At 37.9% G+C, this 27997-nt stretch overlaps 1 protein-coding gene across 2 annotated transcripts in view; it reads left to right on the forward strand.

The window, feature by feature from the left end:
- Nucleotides 1-27997, forward strand: part of flnba (filamin B a) — a 116200-nt gene that overhangs the window by 434 nt on the left and 87769 nt on the right. The gene's annotated exons all lie outside the window — the stretch shown is intronic.

Here is a 27997-nt window from a genome sequence, read left to right on the forward strand (position 1 = left end):
GTGAGTTACCTGCTGCTGTCCATGAAACTTTTCACATTAATCACCAACAGTGCTCTTATACTGTACTGGTTTGTGCTAAATTCAAACCTATAGAAACCATCACAGAAGTTCTACTGGTTTTAATGGGAATTGTGTTTTAATGAAATAATGCTTTTTTACTGCTTTGTGCAAAATGCCCTGCTAAAACAAGAATACAATCACATTGATTATTATGGATTTATGGTTATAGTGGGAATTGTATTGGTTTTAATAGAAAGAACTGGTCTTTGTGGCTCTCTACTGATAATGTGTTGGGTGTTGTTATCTGGCGAATAGGCACCAATAGAAAACCATCAAATCATACTGGAATATGAACCGCATTATATAAGTAATTTTGTACTGGATCTGGACTTATTGGTAAACAGATGGTTTATAGTGGTATTTGTCATGGAAATCATTCACATTTATATTATCAGGAGAGTGAAGTGGAGCAGTGGTATACTCTTAAATTCGGTTTTCCCAGTGGGATATGTGGATGAAGCAATACTGTCTTTATTGCTGTGGTTTGACCCTCCTTTCTTGAATGTACACTTAAGGGATAGTTCACCCAAATATAAAAGCTCTGTCATGATTTACTCACTTTCATGTTGTTACAAACCTGTATACATTTATTAGTTCTGATTACCACAAAATAAGATATTTTGAGGAATGTTTGTAACCAAACCGATCATGAGCCCCATTCACTTCCATAGTATTCTTTATTGCTACTATGGAAGTGAATGGGGCTCATGATTGTGTGTTCATCAGAACAAAGACATTTTATACAAGTTTGTTACAACATGAGAGTGAGAAAATTACTTTATTTTTTATTTTTGGGTGAACTATCCCTTTAGGCCAGACAAACTTTCAAACCAGCTCGCATGTTGAACACCAAGGTCGTGTTGTAATTTAATTGCCGTCCATATCCAGATCTCAAAAGGGATCAATGCAAAAGTCATTCTGCACTTTCTTTTAGACCACTGAAAGCACGGCCACGCTCTTTGCATTTATTCTGCACCAAAGATGAGTTTTTCTCTGCGTGCATTTTAAACATTGACACCTTCGTAATTTAAATTATCTAAAGTTTATGGGAACAAATTTTATCATCGCTCCACTACAGCAAGAGCTGATAAAAATAAATAGGAGAAAATCACAAAAATGTCTATTAACAGCAACAAGTGCTAAATACAAACTTAAAATGTATTAATTTACACAACAGTATTTCATATACATATAAGTATCCAGGTCATAATGATCATGTAGCCTAATTAACCTCATGTCCAGCTCATTTCCCGGGTTTTTATATTATAAATTCACACATCCATAGCCAAATTATCTTCTTCCAAATGCATGAGTTTTATTGTTAAGGAAGCATGCAAATATATTTTAACAGACATCCTCATGAGAAACAATTACTGTCCGAATTAGGGCTCGGTATTGGCAAGGGCCACAAGATACATGGGACACTATACAGAGTATCACGATACAATACAATATGGTGCATGTTGCGGTACATTGCATTACTTTTTATTTTTATCAAAAATGTAAAAAAACAAATAGAGCTGATTTTTTTTTACTTTTTTTAAAAGCCAAAGTGCTTTCACACTTCGGCTTTGAAAGCTGCTGACATTTTTACAATTTATGCCATTTTTTCACTCCCGCTAACTACTGAGACATTGGCCGAATGGTCGTATTAAATTCAATTTTATTTATATAGCGCTCTTCACAATTGTTATTGCTTAAAAGCAGCTTTACATTAATAGATGTAGGAAAAGCATAGACAAGCAAGCGTAGTGGTAATATAACCTATACAATAAAGTAAAGTAGTAAGTTAAGCCAAAGATGGCGGACTCTCCAGGGGATGAAAAAAACCCCTAGGAGAAAAACCTCCTGTCTAGTCCAGGGGGAAAACTCCTAGGATGAGAAAACCCCCTGAGAGAAATACATATATATTTATATATATATATATATAAATACTATCGAGGTATGTTAACGGTAAGCAAATTTATTCTGAAGTATATGACAACTGGACAGCGACAACTACAGCAGTGGTGGAAAAGTATCACGATTGTTAGCTGTATCAATATTTTTGCACAGCCCTAGTCCGAATAGGGATTAAGATATATGTTTTGGTCGATATTGCCCGGCAAAATTACAGTATTACTGGGTATTACTGGCAACTAGCTGCCAGGAACTTACTGTAGATTTTACATTTGTTATTTACTGGCAACATTTTGTTCAAAGTTAAATGAACATGAAACATTTTTAGACTTTATCTTCTACAGTAAGTTACTGGCAACCAGCTGCAAAATTACAGCAAATTTTTTACAGTGTAAATGCTATGATGCTTTGCTTTGTTTCGCAATAGTGAATTTTCATATCATGATTATAGTGACCAAAGTTATATCACGGTTATCAATATTTTCATGATTTTGTTAAAATGAGATGGAAATGTTCAAAAAGAACTGATACACCACGCACTGAATTATTTTTATTTTTGAAAATCACAATTTAATATTTCATGTCCCTAAAATAATTTCTGTGGTAAAAAAAGAAATAAATCTGTCTAATAAGTTTACCGTGAATGAATACAATACGTTATCCCTTAAATTCCTTCCTGTGCAAAAAACTGTTGCATGTGCGCATGCGTCAAACTGATTCTGGCTGGAAAAGATTTACCGCGAGTTTTCAAAATTACGGCAATCAAACACTGTTGTAGTGATAATTAAATTTTAAATGATAATACTAACCGTCAAGACATTTTATCGTGGTTAATCATAAAACTGGTTGTCGTCCCATCCCTATTTCTGAATAATATATTGAACTTATTTATATATAAAGACATTTGCTTTGAGATACTAAAGAACGTGCAGGAATTGAGTACCAAAAATGTTGTGTACCTGTTTAAAGAAAACTGTGGTAGTAACATTATACTTGTTGGAACTAGTTTGTTAGTGAAAGCGAATGACACACCTATTGAGATTATGCATTGTGAAGGGTTTGCTTTCTGATAGCGGCTGTTACAAACTTGTGCTAGTTTATGCCAAAAAAAAACATTATCTAACTTAGAAAATTCTGAATTAAATAATAAAAATATATATATATATATATATATATATATATATATATATATATATATATATATATATATATACGTCATTGTACTTAAAATATGTAGTTTTTCTCCATGCACCCTTCTCTTGCTCAACATCAGTTGCAACATCATCTTGAAGTATTTCATGCATGTCAATGAGCCGGTGAGATGCTTGAGAGAGGGTGTCAGTTCATTGTCTATTGATTTCTTTTTTGTAGACCTGTCTCTTTTCCTTATTTGGCCTGGTATGAGATGTTTGACCATGCATTCCTTTGTGTGCTAAGATGTTGAATCCAAGGAATTTTCAGAATTCCGGCAGCTTAATTATTAAGTTTCTTTCACAATGGTGTATTCGGTGCCAAACAACTTTCAGTGGCTTACGACATTGTTGGAGTCGATCCAAACACATCAACTCGCAGGTTTCTCACAACGTCTTTGTTGTTTGCATGCTAAGTATCGCGCCGTCGTGAATGTCGAGGGCTTCTTTATCTGCGTTTGTGCACAGGTGCTTAACTCTACCTGTACGGTGATGCAATACTCTAGTTTCACAGGAAGTCTACAAATCCACCCCTTTATTAGGTAGTTAATCGCTCGGGGCATCAAAACACGGGTAAACATTGCCATGGTAACGGCTGCATAATATGTAACCTGGTTTTCTTTAGTGTTCTCGCCTGATGATGTGTTTTCACATGCAAATAAATTGTCAGAGACATTGATGAAAAATGTTTTGCTAATTACATTTTGGATCCGGCCGACACCTAAAAACACAACAGTGTGTTTTGTGTGGTCCACATTCAAGGTTATTGATCTTTATTTGCATTTTCCCTTGAGAGCTTGATCTCTGTTTAGAGAGCTGTTATGTGTTAACCAAATTAACCAGTATAATTATCATTGTCAGTCTTTCCAAAATTACAGAGATATGAATTTTGGTGAATTTCACCCAGCCCACTACATATTCATTCTGACTCTTTTTGTGCATCTAATGCTTGTGAAGATGTAAAAGGTACGATTGGATCAGGGTTCCCACGGATCCTTGAAATCCTTGAAAAAGGGAGAAAAATTCAAGACCCCGGGAAGTTTTTGAAAATATACACACATAGATACAGGTCATTGAAAGTGCTTAAATCTATTTTATGCAAGAAGTTTTCTGGAAAAAAAATCCATATTATTCCCTGTGTAGTGTAGGATAATATCATAAAAATTCTAGACTTTTAAGCACACATGCTAAACTGTTCACTTTAAATGCTTATATCTTCTATATGCGAATGTTGATTCATACCAAAATGCTTTATTGCATAGTTGTGTTTGGCACATGAAAACGTCTCGGGTTACGTATGTAACTGTTGTTCCCTGAGAAGGGAATGAGATGCTGCGTCTCCCTTGCCATACTTCCTGCATCCTTGAAACGCCGACACTGGCAATATTTTAGATAGCAAAATACTTCCTGGCTCCCGCGTCACCCTGTTTTTGTCGTTAAGCCTCACCATTGGTTGAATTTGATATACACATTCAGACGCACTTACCCCTGGAGGCGTCCCCAAAGTGTCACCACAGCGTGAGTTCCCTTGAAAGGGAACTGTAACAATGTATGTTAAAAGGTAACATGATGTAACCTTGCTCTTTAAATGTGTCCCCACATTTAGTCCTTGAATTTAAGGGAATTGGACCTGGAAAGTCCTTGAAAGGTCCTTGAATTTGAAGTTGACTAAGGTGTGGGAACCCTGTTGGATAGATAGCAGCTATACAACACTTAAACATGGTGTTATTTGTGTTCCCCAACCTGAAAGCACGGTTAACCTGGGTACCTGGTTAAATATTGAACTGAACACACAGATGGGTTAAAATTTACCCAATTTTGGGTTATTGTTACCCAAACATGGGTTATAATAACCCATCAGTTGTGTTAAAACAACCCAGCATTGGGTAATTTTTAACCCATCAATGTGTTCTGTCCAATATTTACCCAATGCTGAGTTAAAAATAATCCAGCATTTTTTAGCATGAAGGAAGTTCTGAATGTTCCAGTGTTTACCACCAAGTCCATTTAATTTTCATCTCTGTGACACTCTGAATGAAAATTTAGCTTTGTTTTTTCACCAGTTGGGACTATTACAGAGGAAATGTACACAGAAAACATTTAGTTTTGGATTTACACAGACGCTTCCTGAATGACATTAACGTCCTGTCTGGAGATAGCCAATTGGGAGCTTTCATTAGCTCTATATAGATGTTTTTGGAAAAGGGGAAAATGATCAGTAGGGTCACTGGTCAGACTTTCCACTCACCCATCAGTTTTATAGAGCAGACATGTTCGGAGATTGGTGAGAATTCACAGTTAAACAAACATCCGCAGGTCACACCGTCTGGTGTTTTGACTGTAAATCTCACAGGATTATGTTTGCTCACGTTTTTCTGTCTCTAGTGTGTGAAAGACAAGAATTGATGATTGAAAAGATTCATTGATGAACTTTATGGCTCGATCAAGTAAAGGTGTCAGGGCTCCAGACTAACTTTTTTCACTAGGAGCACAGTGGCCCCTAACTGAAAATTTTAGGGGCGCAACCAGAAAATTTAGGGGCACACACTGCATGCTAACCAAATATTCACATTTCTACTCATTTCCACTGTATTACTAATAAATACTTTAATGATAGATGCAGAAAGTACAATGTGCTGTTTTAAATTCAGTGTCACATCAAATTACTGGTGGCACATGTGCGACTGGATGTAAAAATCAGTGGCACACTCTCAAATTTTGGTGGCATTCTGGAGCCCTGGGTGTTTTTCCTTTGAACACGGGCAGCCACCCGGTAACTGGTGGGCTACTTTTTTATATAGTCTAGTCAAAACTTTTTTTTAGTTGTTGATTTTATTTTATTTTATTTGTCGAAACGTTTTATCACTGTTTAAAATGTTAACATACTTAAAAGAAGCCAAATATTAAGATTGAGTGTGCTTTGGCTGGCAACTTACAGACTCCATGCGGACACCATGTTGGAGACCACTGCTATATGCCAATATAGAATCCGTGTTTGCAGAATCTGCAGATATCTTGTTTTGCAACATCTGTAAGAAAGGTAGCTTGTTAGATGACGATATCTCCAATTTAAAAAAGCTTTAGCAATATCACTTATTCTCAGGTCTTCAGTTGAGGTAAACTAAAGTCCCTTTAGGGATGTCGTGCCACTAGGCGGCCATGTTTGCAATTATTTCATTCATGCACACCTAAAGTCCTATCTACTTGCATGAGGAAAGACGGATATCTCTAAAATCACTTGGTAAAATCAACTATTGACCAACAAATATACCTGACATCAACTGTACCATAACTTTTTTTCTTAACCTTAAATTATGCTAAAACCCGCTTTTATCTAGGTTGCTTTGCTACTGAGCATGCACACAAGTTGCCAATCACCTCACTTGCCTCTGTACACTCCCCCAAAGAATCATCCCTCTTTATTGATTGATTATTGGTTCTTTTATTTGGAAGGCGGGACTTTTGTTGCCAGAGCGGTCATATTGAGCATTGCGGGTTGCATAACGATTAATCGCGATTAATCTATTGCAGAATAAAGGTTTTGGTTTTACATCATATATTTGTGTGAACATTGAATAATAATTATGTATATTTTAATATATGCACACATGCATGTACAATTTTAATACTTTATTTTTAAATATAAAAAATATTTATATATAATATAAATTATACATTAAATATACAAATGTATACGGAAGTGACTTTAACTGCAATTCATCAACTGGCCGCTTGAGGCTGGCTCCAAAAGGGAGTCAATTCCCATAGACTCGCATGTTAAAAATGCCCAACTTTACAGTAGAAAATAATGTTTACAGCCTGGTACAAAAAGAGTTTTTGGTCTATATAGCTAATTTTGCCCTTCATGAGAACTGTAAGGGGGGTGAATGTTTTTGTAACTCATCCGTTTAAATTATATTAAGCTTTAAACTTCTGCATAATTAAGGGCGTGGCTGCTTGATTGACGGTTGAACAGCCACTGCTGTCACTAGACTCGCGCTAGGTGGGCGTGGTATCAGCATCCAGCCACCTCAGCTTCACCCACGTCCCGCCTCTTTACCCATTTTCGGTTTTCCATGAGTGATTCGTGGTGACGCGCGGCCAAGATGGCGACGGGAGGCAATGCCTACTTTAAGCTTCAAAAACTATCTTCCGAAACCAATGGGTGACGTCACGGACACTACGTCCATATTTTTTACGGTCTATGGTATATACACATGTAATAATTTCTTCAATATGCATGTGTGTGTTTTTATTTATAAATTTATTATTTACAGTACACACACATATGTGATGTAGACAAAAACCTTTGTTCTGCAATAGATTAATCGCGATTAATCGTTATGCAACCCTAATTTTCACCCTATTTATAGTAGTAAAAGTGATCGATTTTCTTATATCCAATATCTTAAACACGTTTCACCATGCTTAAATTTATTTTGCTAATTTCTTATAAATAAAGCATGAAAAATTTCCTTCTGGAGCTGTTTACAAGCCCTTGCTTTTCGTGTCAACATCTTGTTTTTTGTTTGTAGTAATTGCGCGTTTGTTTGGTTGCCACGTCGTTTAAATCTTCCACTTTTTTAATTTCACCCATCCCCACAAGTGTGGTTTGACATCCCTGTGTCTCTGAATATCAATTTCGTTTCAAACCATGCCTGTGTGATCATGTGGTCCTCGGCCACCCCAAAATAGACACAGTGGTTCTATTGATGTTCTGAGGTCGGTTCCTGCTGAGTCAAACCATTACCTCTGGTTCCACTCTGACGTCTCTTCTGATTTTTCCACTGATGCTGGGAATGAGACGCCCCTAAGTGCCTGGCGTAAATGAAAGTCTGTTTGCATTGTATGCTGTTAGTCTTCCACTGGAGATGCGGTTGGCAAAGTAATGTTTCTGATTGACCATCATGACATCACTCAGTAATGTGCACTGCAGGATTTAATCTTCTCTGTTGTGTTTTGGGAGATGGTACATTCACACCGGCCTTCTTATTCTCTTTTAATAGGTAACATCATGCATTGACGAACTGAATTTTGGATGCATCAACGCCGCGTCACTGGCGTTGCTCGCAGCAGAAGTTGAACATTTCTCAACTTTTCAAGTGTGCCAATCAGATCGCCTTATGCAAATAACCTAGTGCGAGACAGCCAATTATGTTTATGCAAAACCAGAGCATGTGTTGCGGCCACTGTGATTGGCTGTTGGTCACGCTTCAGACAAGCCTTCTGTCAAGCGGTAACACTTTCACCTCGGTTAAAGCCTGGATTATAGTTGGCTTTTTTGTGAGCGTCTTGCAAAGCATAGTTAATATTTGGCTAGAAAGTTAAGCTCCGCCCAACGGTAGCCATCTAGAAATCAAGGAGAAGGTCCTGCAAGCGTTCAGCTCTCCACTGGAATTAAAATGATCTTCTTCCTGCCAAACCTCAGCAACAGCTTGTTCGGGAGGCACGATTTTGGAAGATGTTGAAAGCGTTTCTCATATGAATCTTCAGTGGTGCTCATGCCTGTGGAATTCAATAGTGTTTAATGTCCTTTAATCACAACAGAAACCGCAGGCCACTGGAGACCCCAGAGAGATCATCTCATCTTCACCAGACGTTCAGACTTTAGTCTCTCTATGGGGGGAGCTTTACTCATGTTATGGCTCTCTGAAGGACTTTATATGTTTGTATGTGTGAATGTCAGGTTTGCACTTTTCTTCTGCACAGTGTAAACTTCTTGGTGTTTGGATATGTTTGAATATTAAGCATAAAGGTTCTTTATGGACCCATACAGCCTTATAAAGAACTTTTATTTTTTAAGAGTGTGTACTGTTTGTACTACAGAAATTACTTATTTTATTTATTAACCAGACAAAAATCATGTCATCACTAAATTTGGGGGATGTGGGTCAGTGACAAAAACAGTTTGGCAAGATGAGAAATTCAAAAAATTATTTAAAAAAACTTGTTTTAATAGCACGGATCAGGTTTATTTTAATGCACATATTGTATTTATGTTAATTTTATGCAATAAAAAATTACATTTGCACCATTTTTTTATGAAAGTTAAGACTAAATGGACCTGAAAATGTCAAATGGTATAACCACCAATTGCGTCAAAGAATGAGAAATATTAAATAATGTATCCACTTTGATGGCATGTAAGCGTAATCATCAAAAAAAATAATAATTTTAAAATGTAATTTTATTAGTTAATTCTAAATGTGAATATTAATGCGTTTTTGTACATTTGGCCTGACGTATGCTGAAAAGAGCTCTGTTTTCTAAATAATCTTTGACGACATAATGTAAAAATGTATGTAAAAAAATCATATTACATTAAACTAGATGATTATATTTTATTCCACATTTTTATTAATATATTTATATTTTCATTTAAAAAAAATACTAGTTACACCAATTGACACAGACCGGTTACACCACATTGACATTTTTGCAAATTTTCCCCAAATATTCTTTTGAAATGAAATAAAACCAAAAATTTTAGATTTGGTTCTCATAAAAGAGAATGCATGCAAGTAATCTGCAAATTTGTTTTGAAATTTTAACCCTTTTACATTTAATTAAACCATACGGACACAAAATAATCACGTCATTGAACCGGGTGCATCTAAATACCCCCTTTTGCAACCACCCAGAGCACTTTGGCAGCTAACAACAGTAGCAACAAGTTAAACACCATTTTAGAATATTTTAACAACGTATTGGCAATACTCTGGCAACCATTAATCATACCTTTATAATCAAAGGGGGTTCCCAAACTTTTCATTTCGCGGCCCACTTAAATGGGTATAATAATCTATCTTGTGACTGTGAATACATTTTTAAATAGAAATGTATTTAAGATAAAAATGTGTTCTCATATTAAGATACTAAATAGTAGTTTATTTTATTTGCCATTTTATTTATGAAATGTAAGTGGAATTGCAATATTAAAATACCTTATGGTTTATCATATCAAAATCCTCCTCATTGCTTGTCATTAGTTTTTGTGTAATTCACCACTTATTCACCACATTCACTTACCTTATTCCACTGTGAGACCCACATGTGGGTCCCAATGACAGTTTGAAACCTCTGTATTATTGCATGGTGGTGGTAAGTTTTGCACATTCAAGCATCACTCATCGAGGTGATATTAAAATCTGCTTGTGTAATGTTTGCATTTGTTGCCAGTAAGATTGGGTTGGGGATTTTTGGAGTGCGTTTGTGAAGGACTCAATCACACATGTGCTGACATCCAAGACATTTGCTCAAGATTTCAAACTTCCCCTCGAAATTCAGAGCAAGTTAGGATCTGAATTGTTCACCGCATGTCTCCCAGAAAGGAAAATGCTATTCAATTTCAGTCTGAATTCTCACCAGAATATTTGTTGGGGATATAAATGGATCATTTTATAATGAATATGAAAAATAAATTCAGATTATGGATTCATCTTTAATCTTCAGATTATGAAATAAATGTGTTAATTTCAGATTATGGATGATTATTTTTTTAAATTAATTTAGTTTGGCATAGGAATGCTCGATAATTCGCATCTGATTGCCATTGCGCATCTCGTCAGTGAAGCCAGTTCTGTGACTGGAAGTAAATCGCCATCAGCTTCTTTCAGATGGAGCGGCATTTACTACACAAAGCCGTAGTTCACAGACAATCTAGGCAATTTCGCATTAATTATAGTGGACATATCGCCTGCGAGATGGCCCAGCTTGTCAGTGAACTACGGCTTTGTGTAGTAAATGCCGCTCCATCTGAATTGCAGATGATTGTGATTTACTACTAATCAAGGAACCGGCTTTACTGACGTGATGCACATGATATCTAGTACATTATGCGTTGTTTATTGTGATTTTAAAGGTCATTAGATAAAAATGTAGCCGTGTCATGTTCTTCACCAGAGTTTCTTTGGCAAATGAATCGTATCTTGTAAAAAGAAAAACTTGGCTGTTCAGAGTTGTCCACATGTAAAGTTTTTTTTTTTTTTTTTTTGGTGAAGCTTTTGTGTTTTAATGACTGAGGTTTAAAGATGGATCTGTTTTTATGGGTTGGGTTCTCTGCATCAGATTTATTTTCCTCATGTTATTTTTTCGATAGTTCTGCTTAATTTGATAATGCTTTCATATACAAAACAAGTCATAGCATTGACATAACAAACATGCAATGGTGTAGGGCTTTACTACAGTAGGTTTGCATGAATCTGCAGCTGCATATGTTGGATTCAAAGATAAACGATGTCATCTCTGTGGCACCAAACTTGTTTTAAAAGATGTACAATTCCTGGAGAGAGATGCTTATATTAACTCTTCTCTGTATTTTAATAGCAGGTGCTCAGCCGACACTCGCAACCTCGGCAAGGCAGTACTGTATATGACCTGGTGAATGACGTCTTTGCTCTGTTTGTTTATCTGATATCTACACCAATGATTAAAAACCTCACACTTCAGCGTTAAATCACCTGTCTGGTCATCTTGCTGCTGGGTTTGAATATAACCTAGATCAGGGATGGGCAACTTCGGTCCTGGAGGGCCGGTGTCCTGCAGAGTTTAGCTCCAACCATAATTAAACACACCTGAAGCAGCCAATTAAGGTCTTCCTAGGCATACTAGAAACATTTAGGCAGGTGTGCTGAGGCAAGTTGGAGCTAAACTCTGCAGGACACCGGCCCTCCAGGACCGAAGTTGCCCATCCCTGACCTAGATGATGCATTGAGGCTCTCAACCTTACTAAACTGTGGTTTAGTAGAAAACCGTTGCCTTGTCTTGTTTTGCAATGCATCATTTATAATGAATATGACAGTGATTGATGGCTGAAAAACTGTGCATGTTTTGGCATTCACTGACCGAGTCCTGTATCAAAAGATTGTGCAAGACGTTATGAAGCCTGTGAATCCTGCTGGAGTCTGTGTGACTGCACACATGGATCACTGCAGCTCGAGGGCTAAATTACTTTGAAAGGGTTTAAATTACAGTAAGAATTACGTTGTATCATTTACCTGCACAACATGTGTTTTCAGCACATAATTGAAAGTTCTTGAGGGATCTTCTGACAGATTGAATGTGTTGTGGAGCACATGGTCGAGGTGTGGCATTTACTGTAGCTTGAGTTGCAATTTTAGAAAGAACCGAAGCTTATTTTGAGGATGGCTGAAATGATTTTCAGCATGTACTCATTGCATACAGAAGTTTGCTTGTATCTTAGCAGTGAATCTGAGCTTTTCATGAGTCAGTGACCTTACAGCTGTCATCAGCGACCATTGAGGTACACAAAGCTAAACGCTCAAAACTTGTTGTACTGGATCAGTGGAGATCTCCTGATGGCCTCTGTTTCAACTTTAAAGAGCATTTGCAATATATTTTCCCGTCTAATATATTGAGTATTAAAGGAACACGCCCACATTTTGGGAATTTAGCTTATTCACCGTATCCCCCAGAGTTAGATAAGTCCATACATACCTCTCTCATCTCCGTGCGTGCTGTAACTCTGTCTGACGCAGCCCCCGCTAGCTTAGCTTAGCACAAAGACTGGAAGTGGGTGGCTTTAGCTAGCATACTGCTCCCAATAAGTGACAAAATAACGCGATCATTTTCCTATTTATGTGTTGTGATTTGTATAGTCAAACCGTGTACAAATAACAAGGTGATATGAGACACAGCGATCTTTTAACAGTATACATACTGAGAACTATATTCTCTGAAGACGAAGCACTGCCGCATGGGCGGAGTGATTTGCACAATTCTGACCGAACTCTCTGCTCCTCACCAGGGGCTTCTCGTGTGCTGCGAGCAGATCACTCCGCCCATGCGGCAGTGCTTCGTCTTCAGAGAATATAGTTCTCAGTATGTATACTGTTAAAAGATCGCTGTGTCTCATATCACCTTGTTATTTGTACACGGTTTGACTATACAAATCACAACACATAAATAGGAAAATGATCGCGTTATTTTGTCACTTATTGGGAGCAGTATGCTAGCTAAAGCCACCCACTTCCAGTCTTTGTGCTAAGCTAAGCTAGCGGGGGCTGCGTCAGACAGAGTTACAGCACGCACGGAGATGAGAGAGGTATGTATGGACTTATCTAACTCTGGGGGATACGGTGAATAAGCTAAATTCCCAAAATGTGGGCGTGTTCCTTTAAGCTTTGTTTGGAAAACATAACAATAAGATCATAAAATCCCATGCAAAGGTTTAAAAAAGAAACAAAGTGGATGAATTAAGTGGATATATCGGCCGATATCTGGTTTTTTTTATTATGTCACACGCTACACCACACTAGTTTAACACACTTAGTCAAACAGAACCATAAGATGTCAGATCCACATGAACAATTTCTTGTAAATATGTACTTTTAAAGAGGTGTATTTATAAATGTTATGCGTAACAAATTTTTTTTAAATATAATTTTCTGTTTGTCTCTTATATACTGTGATAACATTTGTGTTATATTGGCCTCATATCGGCCATACAGCTGTCTTAATATCGGCATCCGCCATAAAAACTCCATATCGGTCGACTTCTACTTAAAACAACGCTATTTTGTGTATTTGGTTAGTATAATACAATGTGTTCGCGTGGTGTTTTTTTTAACCATAAACATTATTTTCCACATACTGTACATTAATGTTGCTCCATTAATCCCTGTCTTCCTGAAACACTTTGATTTTGTACAAAGGTCATCGTTCCAAAATCCTTCGATTTGTCCAGCTTATCAGTGCATTGTGATTGGCCTGATTTCCTCTGACGTCAGCTGGAAATGTGACGCTTCCCACTTGCAATGCTGACGGGAGTTATTATCGTCTAAAATTGTTTGTTTGATCCCAGGAAACACGTATCGATAAAATGTACAGCTTCTAATGCACTTTGTATTATGATGCATGATATTGATGGAAAATGCTAACAATTTGATTTACGATATTATTAATAACATTAATATTATATTTTAAAACATGACATCATACTTACTGTCTTACGTTTTTTACATACTTTCATTGAAAATGAAAGCATTACTCTCTTTGTCTCAGTCTCTCTGCTATCTGCCTCAACCTAAAACTTTGACGTTACATAACTTTTTAATGCATTCAAATGATTCCGTTGTGATATATTCATATTGCAGTTTACTCATTTGTGATATTCCAAAGCTTTCTATATGCATTGTGGCCCTATTGCGATTGGATAAAAGCATCTGCTAAATACATAAATGTAAGTTTTGCAAAGCTGGGCAGCACAACGTTTTCAGATGCTGGTAATTATCTTCATGTGTTTGTGGGGTACGTCCCGTTGAAAAGATAGATGTTGTTTTGGCTCTAAAAGACTCTGCGGATGTAATGTTTCACTGGTGTAACACAAACCAATAGTTTGGACGTTTTTGTGAATTAATTTCTTCGAAACCGTGCCACAAGAAGCCACTGATCCAGAAAGCAGCATTCCTGCTTGAAAATGGATTGCGTCACAGTTTCTGTTATGTGCCCTAGATACTGCAGCTCTGCCCTCCATCCAAATACAACAGCTGACCATGGAAAAACAGTAAGGTTGTACAGTACAGCAGTGTTGGGTCAGTGTTTACAGTCAGGTTTAAGAATGAGTCCAGAAACTTTGAAGGGCTTGGACAAATGTTTCAGGGTTGCTATAGAGCTCCTGTAATACAAAAATATTCATAGACACGCCATGGTAAAAACCTCTAGTTTCACAGCCAGAGTAGGTAAGATTGATGTCTTTAAAAGCTCACATCTATCGTAGATCTGGGTGATATATATCGAATTTTGGTAATATTTTATCGATGCGGGGTGAGACAATACTGTCTATATTCAGCTTCTCCAGAAAAACATGATTATGTGATCGCATGATTCAATGCATAATCAGCCAAAGTCTGCATATTTATGCTGGGGCCACATTTATTAAATATGCCACACTTTCTCAGCATAGATTGCAGATTTCTGCTTGCAAAATATGCGGGGCTTGCATGTTTCACAATTCCCGGTTTTTCGTTGCAAAAAGTCATATATATCTTAGCAAGTTGAAAAATGTTGCATTTACTTCACACAAGCACAGCCATGTCCCCTGTTGTTATGGAAATGTTAGGAAGTAATTTTGGCAAGTTCCCGCAATTTTGGCAAGTTCCCGCAATTTTGGCAAGTTCCCGCAATTTTGGCAAGTTCCCGCAATTTTGGCAAGTTCCCGCAATTTTGGCAAGTTCCCGCAATTTTGGCAAGTTCCCGCAATTTTGGCAAGTTCCCGCAATTTTGGCAAGTTCCCGCAATTTTGGCAAGTTCCCGCAATTTTGGCAAGTTCCCGCAATTTTGGCAAGTTCCCGCAATTTTGGCAAGTTCCCGCAATTTTGGCAAGTTCCCGCAATTTTGGCAAGTTCCCGCAATTTTGGCAAGTTCCCGCAATTTTGGCAAGTTCCCGCAATTTTGGCAAGTTCCCGCAATTTTGGCAAGTTCCCGCAATTTTGGCAAGTTCCCGCAATTTTGGCAAGTTCCCGCAATTTTGGCAAGTTCCCGCAATTTTGGCAAGTTCCCGCAATTTTGGCAAGTTCCCGCAATTTTGGCAAGTTCCCGCAATTTTGGCAAGTTCCCGCAATTTTGGCAAGTTCCCGCAATTTTGGCAAGTTCCCGCAATTTTGGCAAGTTCCCGCAATTTTGGCAAGTTCCCGCAATTTTGGCAAGTTCCCGCAATTTTGGCAAGTTCCCGCAATTTTGGCAAGTTCCCGCAATTTTGGCAAGTTCCCGCAATTTTGGCAAGTTCCCGCAATTTTGGCAAGTTCCCGCAATTTTGGCAAGTTCCCGCATAAAATTGCATAAAAATGCAATGGAATATGCGGGATATTTAAGAAAACGTGCCGCAAGATCAATTATTTTTGCCCGCAACAATCACAAAAAACTCTGCGTTTTTCTTGAAGGACTGTATATTGCTATGATTTGATATGAGCCTCATTTGCAACAGAAGCAAAATACCCGAAATGTAAACTAAGGTCAGACATAATTCCAACCAGCTTGCATGTTTTCAAATAGAGATATTTTTGTACACCGCAACCCATCCCAAATTTACCTACTGAATTGTGCTCAATATCGGCCAATCCTAGTCAAAGATATTTTACCAAAAATGTGCCACTGCTATTGCTATAAATGGGCAAGATGCTATGGTCAATATGGCCGCTTTAATCCCGCCTTTAAGTAAAAAGAACGAATTGTCAACTGTTAATGACCGCAATGGATTTTGACTAGAAGGCACACAGCTTAAGGCTTAAGGCCTTAATCCCATGAGATGTTGGGTTTAGGTTTGAGTTTGGTGTTAGGATTAGGATAAAAACTAGGGATGCACCAGAAGGAAAATGCTTGGCCAAAGCGAATAAAATTAAAACTATGAAGTTTTTATTACATACTGCAGTTGCTCTTCGTCGTTCCTCATCTCATCTATGACATAAGATGAAGAGCTAAAGTCTCTCGTTCTCCGTGCTTGTGCATGAAGCAGATACCCAGGATCGCCACGTTGTGTCTTTCTCCTGCGCTGCATGGTGTTCAGGATTGATTTGAAATAATAAATGAAATTTGCGTCTTTATCGGACACATTAAAATACTTTGATCAACATGTTTTCTGATTTTGTGCATCTCTCACTCACTTGCTATTTGATCGCATAATCAAAGACCTCATTGTTTAGTAAAAATTTTCCGGCCTTTTCACTTGATCAGTTGCCGAACATTCGGTGCATCCCTAATAAAAACAGCGCTGATCTGTCGAGATTTTACGAGTTTTTGGCAGTTGCTGCAACCAACATGGGTGCTTTGACAACATGCCGACTTCCATAAGATTTTGTTGTGGTCCATCAGTCTCTTTCTTTTGGTGGGGTGTCTGCATGGTTTCTCTCCGAGGTTTAGATTTTACCAGATTCATCGTTTACCTCTTCCTAATCGTCCCTTTGCATTCATTCACATTCTCCATTACGTTACGTCTGACAGCCCGGTTGGGCTTCACAGAGACTGAAATCTGTGAGAGGGAAAGAATGTTGTTAGGTCAGCGCAGGAAACCTCTCACCCGTCCGCATGCTCATAAAGGGTTGCCTTGTATTGTTTTATGTGGTTATGTGACCTTAACACTATTAGGCCAACGCAGCCAGCAAAGAAACTCAACAATACATCTGACGTCCAGTCGATTTCTTGACCTTCCGTGCACAGAGACTCGAGTCAGATGTTGCTTATCTTGGTTCTTGCATGAATGTTGGGTGTTATCTGGATTAAATTAACGCTTCTGTCAGCGTGTTGTTTCCAGGGCTTCCTCGTGAGGTTTTTTTAGCAGCTCAATGCACTCATCTGTCCTGCTGTTCTTTAGACCCGTGCAGCGGTTCAGTACACGGCTGCAGTTAATCATTTACTCTCCCGGCGTGTCTCGTGTGTGTTCAGAGTAAAGCCGAAAGTCGTCTTTCTGCTGAATGTATCCGATGATGTCATCGAGACTCTTGAAACTGTGTTCTGACCTCTTCGAGAGACATTTTTCAAATGCTTTTATCTTAATTTGAAACATGTATCTGTTCACCTGCATGCTCGGATTCTTGTGCTGTTCCAGTGTGTGCCGTAGTCGAGGGCTTGTGATTACGCAATCGTCGGGTGTAAAAGATTAAGTGGTTATTAAAGTAGATAAATGAGTGACCTTCTGATGAAGAATATCATAGTTTCATTTAAAGCTAAAATCTCATCCCCCGAGCAGGCGCCAGATTTTCTTTGCTTATCCGGTCGTGTTGCCCGGTGGAAGGTACCGGTGCTTTTGATTTGCAGTTCAGACACGTCTGTCAGATTAATGCATTGTCAGGGATTTTTATGAGAACAAATGAAGGCGCCTATAGAAATGCAATCAGGTTTATTTGAAAAATCATTTTTCTGTTGCTATGTGTGTTTCACTTCTGTTTGTCACCGAGCAATAAGTCAAAAGATTTGCAAAAGGTTATACGGATTTCCTGCCTACTGTGTTATTTACTTTGGCTTGGCCTTGCTGGATGACTTCAGATGTGTAAAGGGCTTCAAAGCCTTTTTGTGTTCACTGAGACAAGTTTAGACATTTTACAGAAGCTTTGCTGCGTTTTACCTTGCTTCCTTAAAATTCAGTTCCTATTTTGACTTTAGCATGTAAATGTTATTGTCAAAGATTGTCCTTTTTTATCTTTGTTGTTTCTTTTAAAAAGTGCTGTGAAGTGGGAAACCTTAACTGGATCACCAAAGTCTAACTTTTCTGCTCCTCGGGTGAAATGAATCCTTTTGTGGCCCTGAGAAATGTCAGACAGAAAGTTCTGCTGGTTTCTGCTTCTTGTTGTTGTCTTCTCTGCCCTGAACTCGTACAAAAGAGTCTTTCTGAGATTACACACGGCCTCATACAGACTCTCTTGTGTTCAGCTCAGAGCAGGTAACCTGAGAACGAGACCGGTACCTTTCACTTTTGTAGCGTCTCTCTTCTTCTGCTCTTTACATAGAAAGCCGAGCGTCTGCTACTATGAGACAATGAGTGCACAGCAAGGTTTAGAGGTCTAATCCAATAGGTGTTTTATTGGGTCTTTTATGAAGCCGAGCTGAGGAATCATTTGAGGCGAGGTGCAGTATCAGTTACTGTTGAACCTTGAACCATTTTGATTTAGAAGTGTCCAGAAGCAAAGGTTATATGTATTTTGGAGAGAAGTCTTGAGTATCCAATAAGGGCTGGCAATTTAAGTCATGTATGCATTAAGGCAATGTAAAGTTTAGCTTAGTTTAGTGCCATGTGTTTATGTAATTTTGAGATTTGTCAGGTTATACTTCAGTTTTTACATGTATGTGAGGCTCAGCATACAGTGTGCTTGACACAAATTTCGTCATTAATATCGCAGAGGCCGATATATCAGTCGATATTTGGAATTTTTGTGGATAAATCTTTTCAATTAGCCAGTAATTTTCTCTTACGTAAATTTGATGTTTGTAATAAAGACACTCGTGCTACGCTTACACGGAAACGATCTGAAGAGAAAACGCAAAAGTGGCGTTGCATTATTACTTCTTATTCTGGTTTATACAAGCGTTTTGGGGGGTCTGCGTGCATTTGGTAACGCAAAAGTGTGTGATATTCGATGTAGTATGCACTCCAGGCAGCTAGGTGGCAATGTGAAGCACTGACACACAACAACACCAAGTCCACGCGCCGGCATACAACCTCCTTCCTTGTTCTCTCAGGTCTCGTCCAAAGCCGTCTAGTTTGCCTCCTGACGAATTGGCGCATCAACAATTTGATAGAGGTAATTAATGCACATTCTCTGATCAGTAATACTAGCTGTGAATATTTCATATCACTGCTGGAAAGACTCTTGTATATTTATCAGACCTGCTATGGCAACTTGAAGGTCCGACGTATGGAAATTATCCGACATGTTCGTTGTTATTGTCCTGAACAGGCTAATGCCTGTGATGTAAACGTGTACGTGACTTTTGCGTTTTTACTAGGGCTGGGATAAACGATAATTTTTTTACGATTAATCTACAGATTATTTTTTCGCCTCTTACGCACACTTGCGAGGAGCAACTTGCGTTGCTACTACTCTCCGGCTCCGTCATTTCGTTCTGACGAATCGACGCGCATATTTTGCGTCGACGTATTTTTTGCACCAATGACGTTGACGCGTTGTCCCACCCCTAGTTTTTAACCTTTAGACTGGAATGCGATGTAGAGTGTTTTTAAGATTTTCGCCGGACAAAGAACTTTAGAAATTATGGGTTAAGGTGTTTACATGCAGCGTGAAATCGGGCAGAAATCTATCAGTGCCGATCAAATTTTGCTTTAGTCATATATGAGTTTTCCCTTACATGACCTTACACGTTATTAAGCACAATCGGAGAAGACTGAATATGAAGGTAACTTTACCTATGTGATCCTCTTGGTGTTCTCCACCCAAATCCCACCCAGATGGAGGTTTAGATGATCTTTGGTCTAGACAGGACCGAACACGACTCTGAGGTTTCATCTTAAAAGCTGAGGAAAGATTATATTCAGTGATTTAATAAGGAGGAGTCTCTTTGGTTTTAATTGAATCCCTCTAATTATACTCCACCCTCATCAAAACAGCACTTATTGTACCGTGCACGCCATAGTGCTTCATACCTTTAATGTAATCTTTAAATTATACACAACAGCATCCAGCAGGTTTAGTTTGAGGAAGTCTGCTGGTCATTGCGTGATCTGAAAGTGAACAGTGCGTTTGTTTTGGCACTTTAAAGCGTTGGATCACCGCAGCGGTTACATTCGGAGGAAGCGACGGCGTTGTGGATTTTGGTTTTGGTGTTTTAATTAGATCGTGGTGGAAGTAGCGGACGGGACACACGGGAGTCGATTGCTTTAACAGACTGTTCTGGATGTCTTAAGCTGAATCAACCAATTACAGGAGACTTAATGCGTCCCAGCTGCGGATACCTGCAAGTTGACACGGTCACGGTCCAGTAGTTGTATTTACCCTAACTGGGTTATTTCAAAGCATAGGCATGTGGATAAACCCAACACACGGGAGAACTGTGTGTAAAACGGCAAATTATGCAAACCTCCTTGGCTTTTTTTTAAAGATGTGTAACTTAATATATTGCACATCACGCGAACACTCCAGTTTCTGGTTCCTGGACTAAATCCTCCGATAACTCCACCAACCCTTCAAATGCTCTCTACGACCCCCACGCACCCACAGTGAATGAGTGAGATTAAAACCAATCCATCGTATAAAGCATATGGTGGCCTCCCAGCAGTTAAGTGAGAACATCATGTGTAATTCCTGCAGGAGGATGAGCTCATCGCTCTGGAATAACTGTGTCCTGTTACTGGGACCGTAAGAATGAAGGATCAAACCCCAGACGGCCCGTCTGCACCCCAGTGTACGTGACGAGGAAATGTAAATGTATCATGAATATGCAGACGTTTGAGGTGAAGAACTGTGAACATGTGTGACTGGCAGCCAGATGAAGTGGACTTGTGTGTGTGTTTGCTCGTTTTTAAGCTCAACGTCACTGCACCGAGTCAAGATTTCTGTTCTGATGTTCAGTGCTGTGAAATCTGAGATGAATATGAATGAAAAATCTTCCTGCCAGTTTCTGAGTAAACAGTGAATGTTTCTATGTAAATATGAATGTTTATATGTTAATCATGTCAATATTGTGATATGAAGTTTTAAGGAAGGTTCTGTGGGCTGTTCTGAGTCTACTGTATAGTTAGGATGTAGGTTGCTAGGATATTGCAATATTTGGTTGAGATACAGTACAACTATTTTAAATGCAAAAATTCTAAATCTTAATAAAATCACCTTTTAAAGTCTTAAAGTGCAAATGAAGAGTTTGGTTCCAAAATGCAATAAATCTATTTTGACTAATTTCGGTAAAAATGTGTTTTCTGTACCAAGAAAGTGACAAGATGAAAACCACTATTTTCTGTTACAAACTTTCACATAGCATCTTTAGGTTATAAAAACATAAAAAATTCAAATCATAACTTGATTTTCAAAGATTTATTATAAAAACAAAGTATTTTTTCCACAAAATCCAATAAAAAGAAGTGCATTCATTTTTGCCATTTTATATTCATTAAGTTGAACAGTTGCACACACTGATTAAAAAAAATAAACATTAATGGCATTAATCATAACACTTACTTTTTCACTGTCATTGCTGCGCGATTATACTTGACGTCGTCGTTATCATAAGATCCCCCGGGTTCAATGTGTTAGCACGAGAGAAGCTAGATGCTGTCGGGAGCACAAGCGATCGTCTCCCGAGTGCCGCTCGCGTAAATTATTAGATATTGATGGCTTACGTTTCTTTCCCGTCACAGAAAACCACCACAGGTTTATCAATGCTATTTAAGTATTATTTCGTTTTTGTTTGTTTGTTGATCACGAAGTACAAAGTAGATGAGGAAAACTAGGACTCTGTGTAGTCAACGTGCCGCCATTGTTTGTTTACATTGCGTGGAATGGTGCGCTGTAATTTGTGGAGTGGATTAATTGCATTCTGTAAAAAAGGAGGAGTGGGGTTTATTGTGTTTTGGGAAGAAAGGGAGAAAAGATGACAGAATAACACGGCGGATATTGGATTTTGCGTAAAATTAAGAATTTACTGTTAAATACTGACCTAATATAAAACTGATTTTGGCAGTAACTAATTTTTTTCAAAAATGGCGTTTATTGCGTTTTGGAACCAAACTCTTTAAATAATGTTATGAAGAGAACCTGATCATTAATTAAATGAATACTTCACTTAAAAAAAATCCAGATAATTTACTCACCCCCATGTCATCCAAATGTTGATGTTTTCTTTGTTCAGTTGAGAAGAAATTAAGTTTTTTTTTTGAGGAAAACATTTCAGGGTTTTTCTCAATTTTATAAGCTTTATTTGGACCGCAACAGTTTACATTTTCAATTCAGATTAAAATTGCCATTTCAATGCAGCTTCACAGGACTCTAAACTATCCCAAACAAAGCATAAGGGTCTCATCTAGCAAAATTATTGTCATTTTCGACAAGGAAACAAAATAATGTTGTTTTTTAGCAATGAAATAGGTGCTCTTTAAAACACAAATCTTGTCTTTAAGACTCTTGCACCAGCCGTGTTATGCTCCAGCGCCACCTTACGTAATGTGTAAGCACGTTGAAAGGTCGTAGTAGGAAAACAAATTTTATGGAAGTATTGTGATAAATGATGGTTAACATACAGTTGAAGGTACCCATTGAATCTCATAGTATTAGTTTTCCTACTATGGAAGTCAGTGGTTACAATCATCTGTGTGTTTAACATAATTAATCAAAATATCTTATTTTTTGTTCATCAGAAAAAAGAAATTCATATAGATTTAGATCAAAATTAGGATAAGAAAGTAATTTTTATTTTTTAGTAAACTGTCCATTTAAGAGTGTGGTAGTGTAAAACTTATTTTTAAAGGTAAGTTCTGCTCTCTGTTTAAGATCTGGCTGGCGTTCATGTGTTTTGTATTAGTTTTTCCTATTATTTCTATTTGTAGGCTACTAATCTTCTCATCTCTAAACCCGCACGCTGCAAATATTTGGTAATATAAGATAAATGCATTAAAGTAATGACTCTTAAATGCCGATTATTACATGCTGTTATTGAGCTTTGGTATTCCTGCAGCTCAACTGTTTCCTCAACTTTCCAGATTGGAGTTACATAGTCCAGACCTGGATAATAGCATGTAATCACATACTAGAAAAACTGCTCACAGAAACAAACCAGAGAGAGAGAGGCTTTAAAAGAAACTAGTTTTGATTTAAGGTTTTAAATGTTAAACTCACCTTTACAATATATGAATTGGCCTGGCAACTTTCCCAGGGGTTGTTAATCCATTGCTAATGTGTGCTGTATGATTTCTAAAGCATTGCTTCAGGTTACCTGGATGGTTGCTAAGATGTTTTAAGTGGTTGCTAACGGTCCCAAGTTAAAAATGTCCACACCTAAATTTCGTCTTTATGATATTCTGCTTTCTTGATATAGCTTGGGGCATTTTAATATACATTATATATGAGCACTAGTGGCTACACTACCAACTAACCTGTTTACTTAATTAAACTCCCTTGTGCATGACTTTGTGTAAAGAAAGTGAAAGGCATTCTCTAACTCTAAAACGCATTTAGCTTCGATTGTTTTCGTTGAAGCAGGCGGCTCGATTTTAACATTTACGCACAATTCATACAGCAAACGCTTTTTTAAACACTTCCCTTGTGGGATATTTATAAGTACCGTGTTGACGGCAAACAGCTTTAGTCTCTGGAGTTTAACAGGCCCTTTGGTCACATTTGGCTTGCGTAATAATAATATTTTAATTTATCACCATCATTTGTTTGGCCAATAGAAACTCTTAATCATTTTGTGCGCTGGCCCCATTTTGAATCTCATGACACAATAGCTTCAGTAGTGTAGATGCAGCTCATTGGAGTGTTCGGATGACCTGACCGGACTGTTAATGGAGGAGCGGGGTTCAGGTCTTTGTTCCCCGTGCTCTCTGATTGGCTGCCTCTGAAGGGGGGACGTTCATGAGCTCATGGGTTTGGAATGCTCTGCTGTAGGTAAAACCTCACGTGTTCCCATTACGGGCGTCTGCAGATGATGTCATTTCTAGGAGATGCCGACGAGTGGACCTGAGCCCCCTGGGTTTGAATCGTAGACGCCACAAATATACACACTGTAAACTGATTTGATTACAGTTTCTCGAGTGGTGTTTGGTGCTGTTTGAATTACAAGGTACACAAAATAAGTTTGTAAGTGGTGTTTACTAGCACAGGCGTTGCTTATACTTGAATATTTACTTAACTTGAATATTTATCTCATCTGGCACCATTTCTGTGTTATTTGATGTAATCTAATCATGTGGCGAACAACATCTTTAAAATGCACCTATTTCATAGCTAAAAAAACCCAATATTTTGTGTATTTGGTATAATACAATGTGTTTTCGTGGTTTATGGTTAAAAAAACACATTATTTTTTACATACCATACATTTTTGTAGCTCCAGATTTCACTCAGGGATGCACGGATTTGAAAAGCTTTGTGTCCGTGATTGGCCAGCTAATCTTTACGTTGTGATTGGCCTGAATACATCTGACATCAGACGAAAATGTGACGCTCCTAGTCCTTACCATGTTTGAAAGATCGGCTTACAATGCAATGCTAATAGGAGTTAGTCCATTTTCTTAAAAAAAAAATCAAGATAATTTACTCACCAACATGTTCAGTTGAGAAGAAATTATGTTTTTTGAGGAAAACATTCCAGGATTTTTCTCATTTTAATGGACTTTAATGGACCCCAACACTTAACAGTTTTAATGCATGTTAAAATTGCAGTTTCAAAGGACTCTAAACGATCTCAAACGAGGCATAAGGGTCTTATCTAGCAAAACGATTGTCATTTTTAGCAAGAAAAAAAAATGCACTTTTAAACCACAACTTCTCGTCTCCCTCCGGTCATGTGACGCGCCAGCGAGACCTCGCGTAATTGCGTCATCACGTCAAGAGGTCACGGATGACGAATGCAAAACAACGTCCCAGTGTTTACAAGTGTGGAGAAAGAGGACCGTTCCGATGTTGTGGTGTGTGGACTGATACTAATTGTGTCAGTTTATTGTTTGAAATGGTCCGAAAATGTGCGTTTCATATATGTAACGTGACCTTTCCACGGCATTAAGCAGTTGCGTGAGGTGGCGCTGGCGCGTCACAAAGCCGGAGGAAGACGAGAAGCTGTGGTTTAAAATTTTTATTATGGTTTTTATTTTTCTTGCCAAAAATGACAATCGTTTCGCTAGACCCTTATGCCTCGTTTGGGATCGTTTGGAGTCCTTTGAAAACTGTTAAGTGTTGGGGTCCATTAAAGTCCGTTAAAGTGGGAGGGATCCTGGAATGGTTTCCTCAAAAAACATAATTTCTTCTCTACTCAACAAAGAAAGAAATCAACATTTTGAATGACATGGTGGTGAGCAAATTATCTGAATTTTTTTTAAGAAAATGGACTAATCCTTTAACTTACAGGCTGTGAGGAATTATGATAATGTCGGTCTTGTCTACATCACCAATCTCTGGAAGTAAACTGTTGCCTACAATCTGTGTGTTTGTTGTAGTCCAAGAAAAGCGATTTACGTTGGAGACGATAACTAGCGTCATCGTTTATTTTGGGGTTTGTACCTTTTGCATATCATTACCATGTACTAATACACACTTACACACCAAAGAAAATGTAAAAACGTAAATTGGACAATAGGTGCTCTTTAATATGAGGGATCTTTTCTGTCCAGTAACGTGCATCTTCCCATCATATCCAGTTTTGTGATCATCTTCAGCACTTTAACATCTGGCAATTAAAAGGTCACCTTTTATGAGAAATGTACTTTTATAAGTTGCTTGACCACCCTGTAATGATAAAAATCTGCACACTCCTTTTTTTGTAAATCTCTGTAAAACTCAACAGTCTCATGGGACGAGCTGTTAGGTGTTTTTAGTGCAAACTGAACTTTGCGCAGGCCGTGCCTACAACCATCCAAAGTGCAGTTAGGTTATAATTTATTTACATAATTTATTACCACACGTTCATATGAATAATGAAGTAAAGAGATTGTCTTATTAAAAACTGTGTTTTCGGAATTAAGAAAATTAAAGGGAACGGGAAGCAGCTCATTTGCATTTTTTAAAGTATTTCTCCACTTTCATAAAAAAATCTTGATAATTTACTCACCCTCATGTCATTAAAGATGTTTTTGAGGAAAACATTCCAGGATTTTTCTCCATATAGTGGACTTTAGTGGACCTTAACAGTTTACAGTTTCAATGCAGCTTCAAAGGCTCTAAACGATCCCAATTGAGGCATATGGGTCTTATTTAGCTAAACGATTGTCATTTTTGCAAAAAAGTATTTTTAAACACAAGACTCGTCTTACACTAGTGACACGTAATCACGTCGATAGGTCACACATGCCGTAGGTGAAAATATCGCGGGGAAATATCGCATTCATAATCGCAGATGTATCGTCTGAGATTATGAATGCGATATTTCCCCGCTTTTCAGTGAACTACAGCTTTGTGTAGTAAATGCCGCTCCATTTGACAATCGCGTGTGATTTATCATGCAGCCTTAAAGTGAAATGATACTAATTAATGTCTTTGTGTCAGTTTATTGTTTTAAAATGGTCCGCAAGTGTGGATTTCACATATGTAACGTGACCTTTCGACACGATTACATAATAGCCTACGTAAGGTCGCGCTGGCGCATCACACGGCTAGGGGCTCACTTTGAAGCTGCATTGAAACTGCAATTTTAAACTAAACTTTTGAAGTCCACTATATGGAGAAAAATCTAACTTTTGTCTTATTTTGTTCATTTGAGAAGAAATTAAGATCTAGAATGATATGGAGGAAAATTATTATACATTTTTTTATGAAAGTAAAATATTCTTTTAAAGAGACTACACAAAACAGCACTTTTCTGCAAGCCCAAAAATGGGCCTTTCAACATGGCATAATAAATGATCTATAGGGTATTCGGACCTGAAATTTTATAGGCACATTGTGGGGACACCTGAAACTAATATAACATCTTAAAAAATTGCAATATGAGGTGACCTTTTAAGATGAACATTTAATAAGCAAATTTACTAGACTCTTTCTTTCCTTTACTTAAACCTTAAATTACACGTTACAAAATTAAGATGAAACACTTCTGATGTCATTAAAGTATCGTGCCGTGTTTTATACGTACGCTTGTCAGTGCTACCCAATAAATATCTATTATTGCTGGATCTCATTTGCTGAAATCCTGCATCACTGTAGTTGGCCCGTCAGAACGTCTTTAGCAGCGATTCGTAATAGTTTCCAGAACAACAATCGCTTTTGCATCTACAGTTTGAACTTGCCGTTTCTCCATCTGTGGGTCATGACATCACAGATGAGGTCATGAGCGAAGCCGCAGGATATGACATGCATGTACAATGCTGTACTTTAACCCAAATTAAAGGTCATAGTCAAGCCGGTCTCTCGGGGGGTGTTTGGGGTATCCCAGGTGTCTGTTGATAAATGGACTGTGTGGTATAAGTCACGGCCCGTATCCTGCACATAATGAGTTTTTTTTCCTGCCCCACTCCATTGGAATCCAGCGAATGACAAAGGAAGCTGTCCTCTTTATTTATAGATCAGCTTTAAGATCTTGGGAAACAACACCTATCTGTCCCCGTTTGATGATATATTTAACACGTTTTAATCACAGCAACGGACCATCACAGTGTTTCCCAAATTCCCATGTATGTTTATCTGGGGGTCTATACTGTGGCTCCAATCTGTGCTTTATCTGTGCATTTAATATTAAACATA

Source organism: Misgurnus anguillicaudatus, chromosome 14, assembly GCF_027580225.2.
Source record: "Misgurnus anguillicaudatus chromosome 14, ASM2758022v2, whole genome shotgun sequence".
Classification (NCBI taxonomy): Eukaryota; Metazoa; Chordata; class Actinopteri; order Cypriniformes; family Cobitidae; genus Misgurnus; species Misgurnus anguillicaudatus.